The sequence below is a fragment of the Nycticebus coucang genome, chromosome 14 (assembly GCF_027406575.1).
Source record: "Nycticebus coucang isolate mNycCou1 chromosome 14, mNycCou1.pri, whole genome shotgun sequence".
Taxonomy (NCBI): Eukaryota; Metazoa; Chordata; class Mammalia; order Primates; family Lorisidae; genus Nycticebus; species Nycticebus coucang.
The window spans coordinates 49,960,536-49,965,683 of NC_069793.1; the positions used below are offsets into that span (position 1 = coordinate 49,960,536).

General features: G+C 42.8%; 1 pseudogene; it reads right to left on the bottom strand.

Annotated features, from left to right (window-relative positions):
* Positions 1-1,636: 1,636 nt before the first annotated feature.
* On the bottom strand, positions 1,637-3,049 carry LOC128564390 (WD repeat domain phosphoinositide-interacting protein 2-like; annotated as a pseudogene).
* Positions 3,050-5,148: the final 2,099 nt, after the last annotated feature.

Consider the following 5,148-nt stretch of genomic DNA (forward strand, 5'->3'; position numbering starts at 1 on the left):
AGCACAACTTTGCACCAGCTGTAGAGTATAATCAGGCCTGATAAAGGCAAGGTGATTCAAGAGAGCTGTATTGACGACTATTGTCAGGTTAAAACTGATGAAGCTACTGCAATATGGGATAACTCAAACAAGGGTGAAAGGTGAGAAAGAGAAAGATAAAAATTCTAGGCAATGGGGACTCCGACTCAGACAAAGGCAAAAAAGAATTCCCAGAATTACCGGAAAGAAAAGCACTAGGAAGACAGCTGAGTGGAAATGCTGACATGAAAACAATTCAGGTAGGAAAATGAAGGTCTCCAGAGGAGGTCTTCAAGAGAAAAATTGGAACTGTCAGATTACCTGATTATTATAACTGACAATGAGAAAAAGTGTAGTGAAAGATTATTTGAAGGTGTCAGAAGAATAAGCTATAGGTAATTCTTTTAAAGAAAATTAAGCTGGTGAAAAATCCAAGGCAACTACTAACCTTAGGAAAAGGAAAAGTAGGAAAAGAAATATAACCTTGCTCTACTTATAATAGTGTAATAAATAAATAGTTGTAAATAATATTTGGCTAGACATAATTATGTGAACACTGAATATTTATTCAAAACATTTAATATAATTCTATTTGGAGGCTAAGAGAGAAGCAACAGAAATTATGGGGGTGCCAGAGAGCTAAATCCTGATCTACCATAAAAAAAGTCACTACACTATATCTGAGATTGATTAATCAAAAAGTAGCATTAATGGCATATTATTTAGGAAAAGCAGTATCTGCAAGTGCTAAAAGAAACACCTAAAAGAGTGTAAAATGGTGCCCTTAGAGAAAAGTGACTTGGGGGAATAGAGGGAGGCAGGGCAAGGGATTATTCTTTTTTATTATAAGCTTTGTAGTTTACATGACTTTCTGTTAAAAAAAAAATAACCTCGTGAACACTTTTACACTGCTGGTGGGATTGCAAACTAATATACAACTTCTTTGGAGAGAAGTATGGAGACTCCTCAAGGAGCTTAAAGTAGACCTTCCATTTGATCCTGCAATCCCATTACTAGTAACTATCCAGAAAAAAACAAAAATCATTTTACCGTAAGGACATTTGCACTAGAATGCTTTTTTTCCCAATTCGGAAAGAATTTAATTAACAAACTAAAATAAAGGGAGAATGGTCTAGGCAGAGCTCTGGGGAAAAAGAACCCTTGTCTGAGGCCAATGTCTGCCCAGCACACCAGCAAGCCCTGAGTGAGCAGTCCTTGGACTGGTCACTGCAGAACCAGCCTTGACAACCAGAACTTGCCACTCTGCACCATGCTACAGTTTCCTTACACATGCTGGACATGACGTACAGATATCAGAAAACCAAGCAATTGCAGTCTGTTATGAAGTGGCTTCTAGCTCTCCTAAGCTGGCTTGTCACATTCATGCCTGCAAAGCAAGGAGGTTTCGAGGGTTTCATAAAACATTTTGTCAAATTTTGGCAGAAAAAAAAAAATCTAAAATTTATTAGCAGAATTAAAGCCACTGGAGTGAAAATGATGTCTTTCTCAACGGAATGGAGGAGTTAGACTACTACCACTACAATCTTTCATTTTTAAAAGTCTCTGCCATCCTCTCCCCAATTCAGGTCAAAGTTCACATCAGTAACAAACGAAGTCCTCAGTCAAGCCAGTGTTCTCTGCTTCCAGGATCAGAGGTCAGGTTCAGGTCAGTCCAAAGACTCATGAGAGGATGCTCCCTGTCCTCATCCAGGTGCAGGGCACTGGTTTCATCCTCCAGGTAAGCACCACCCAGGGCACCCAGGTCATCTGTGTAGGCTTTGGGGTTTGTGTCACGCTCCTTACACAAGTCTTGTCAGAGCTGAAGGCATGTAAGGACCTTTTGCTACAGCTGTACTGTATGTCTGAGTTACTAGGGGCAGTCATGAGAGGCAGAGTCTGAGATTTCACTGCCTGTCTCCACACTGCCATCCAACTGCAGGGCGCACTCACCTCCCCACTGGAGGTCCAGGTTGTACATGTACAGGTATCCACCAGAGGCCCCCACCAATAGCCAGCGGATCTTCTGAATTGTGGCTAGTGAACAGATGTTTTTGAGGCCACAGAAGGGCAGGCAGACTGTGGCAAAGGCTCTGCAGTGTTGAATAGTTCTGTTGCTTGAGAAGCCAGGTAGCTAGTAGAGGCCATGAGCAAAGTACCTGGTTCAAGTGTGGGTTCCTCTGGATATTTTTCCTTCACAGTCTCAAGTTTGAAGAGGTGCACAGTGTCAATGTTGCTGGGTACAGAGAGGATCATGCCATCCATGCTGAAGGCCAACAAGAAGATGCTAACACACCTCTTGAATCCTCTCTGGAATTCAAAGGGTTTTTGTCCCTAGGGAATGGAAAATACCCTAATCACTGTCTGCTTCTCACAGGCAGTAGCAAGTTTGGTTACACTTGCGTCAAAACCCAATGCTGCTAAAGGACTGTCATGAGCTGGGATCATGGTTGCAGCTCTTGGATTAATTGTATGGAAGACCTGCACCTCCCCACTGGTTGCACTCCCTGGTTATGCCAACTAACAATTGTCATTGTTTATTGACAGTGCACACAAGCCTGGAGGGGTTGGAGGCGTCTCTCTGATCGTATGCAGTACCTTCATGTCCCGGATGTTGTGTATCTATAGACTCTTCCAGGCATACTATCAGCCTCTGCCTATTGAGCTTCACAGCCGGTATCGTGCTGGAGTAACTATAGTTGCAGATCTCAGTTCCCTTCTTAAAGTGGCAAACCTTTAGCTTCCTGGGGGCTTTGAGGCTAACGATGGCCACGAAGCTGCTTGAGAATCATCTTTCTGCGATGCACAGATCTTCAGTATCAGTGCGTTCATAGATCTGTTCCAGCTTATGCACAGAGGAAAGGGAGAAAAATTTATAACCAGACATATTACCAACAGCTAGGGACCAGTATACTGCGAGAAGACGGGGACTAGCTGCTCTTGGTGCCCTTTTCACTGCTGCATTGTCTTGCTTGAAGTTGGTGAAGAGCAGCTGGCTAGCGCCAGCCTCCTCACTCTAGCTTGCCAGGTACATGACTGGGCAGGTGGTGGGCATGGAGGCTGGCAGGGGGCACAAGTGCACCAGGGCAAGTCACGCTGTGCTTAGAGTCCGTGCTGCCTGGCTTGGCTTCCTCGGTTGCCGCTGTGCTGTCCTGGGATCAACTGCCCTGCACTAGAATGTTTATTGCAGCTCAATTCACAACCGCCAAGATGTGGAAGCAAGTTAAGTACCCATCAACCCATGAATGGATTAATGAACTGTGGTATATGTATACCATGGAATACTATTCAGCCACAAAAAGATTCAGACTATATTTTTTGGAAACTGAATGGAGTTGAAGAACATTTTCCTCAGTAAAGTATCACAAGAATGGAAAAGCAAGTAGTATCCTGTGCACTCAATCCTAACGATACCAATAGATAAACAACTACACTCCCACACAAGAGAAAAACACAATTAAAGTCAAGTGAGGGGAGAAGGAATGGAGAAGAGGGAGAGGAATTGGTGTGCTCTCACCCAATGGCCACAACGTAAGGATATACGGCACGCCCCTGGATGAAGGTCTCCACTACAAACAACTACAACTTGGACTTAACAAACGCAAACAATGTAACCTAATCATTTGTACCCTCATAGTAATCTGAGATTAAAAAAACAACCCTTGTCTCCTCATTAGTATATTGGTTAGTACAAAAATAATAAATATATATATTTTTAAAACTCTTGTACATATGTTAATTTGAGAAACATTAAATGACGTTAAAATGCACAGAAGCTTACACAAGAAACTGCTTACATATCTCTGAAGAGTGGAATGGCAGGGTCAGGGTCTTTATTTACCACTTTATATCCCTGTACAGTATAAAAACTTTTACATTAACCATGTATTACCTTTGTAATTATAATAAAAAATAATAAAATCAATGTGCTGTCTCTATTTTCTGCCTTCTAGGAATTTCATCTCCAGGCTGTGGATATAGCCAAGGAAGTTCTACCACCAGGCTGAAGCCCTGTCCCTTAGGCTTGTCTCCTTTAAGTTTGAATGACAGCAGGGCAATGGCTCTGTGGGTTCTATGTAGTGGTTTTTCTTCTCAATCAAGAGCCCATCTCTGTTTTTGGCACACTCCTATCTTCATGCCATCTGCAAAGGGCAGGAAGCGCTGGTTTGCCTGCTGAGTTAGCCACTGTCCTGAATTTTATTTTTCTTTTGTGAAGTTAGCTCCTCCAAACCTCACCCTATACCCACCAATCATTTCCATGTTTCTATACGCCCACCCCCAGCTCTGGTATAGGCATTTCCTGGAGCATAACATCATAGCTGTAATTATTTAAGGTTGCGTTTGGATTGAGACAGAGAACTAACTGGTGGGCACTGCTTTAGGGCACTGCTTCAGGGCACTGCTTCAGGCATTGCTTAATTGTGCAGGCATTGTTTAACTGCGTCAGAAAATCACAAAACAAAATTTCAAACTACCCTTAACTAAACAGGATGAGGGACAGGATGAGCAAACCAGTTAAAACCAAGATGGCAGAGAAATTGACCTCTTCTTTATCTTCCAGATTCATTATACTTTCATTACTATAAAATTGCCATAAAAGTTTCTAGAAAAAACCTCCCACTCCCATTATGCACCCAATACCATTATGAGGTTTCTTCTCCCTAATGGTTTGGAATATGAACTATTTTTAACCTTGTGTGAGCTCCAAGAATTGGTCCACCCATTTCTTTCAAGTATTCTTCCTTCAGCCTCTAGTAGCTTCCTCACAGGCATACAATCATCAATACTCCAGAGAAACCCTAAAGGAAATCCTGGCTAGGCATGGTGGCTCACTCCTGTAATCCTAGCACTCTAGGAGGCCCACGCTGGAGGATTGCTTGAAGTCAGGAGTTTGAGACCAGCCTGAGCAAGAGTGAGACCCTATCTCTACTAAAAATAGAAAAATTATCTGGGCGTGGTGGCACATGCCTATAGTCCCAGCTACTCAGGAGGCTGAGGCAGGAGGATTGCTTGAGCCCAAGAGTTTGAGAGTTTGAGTTCCTATGAGCTAGACTGAGGCCATGGCACTCTAGCCTGGGTAACAGAGTGAAATTCTGTGTCAAAAGGGGGGAGAAAAATAAGAGGAAATCCTCT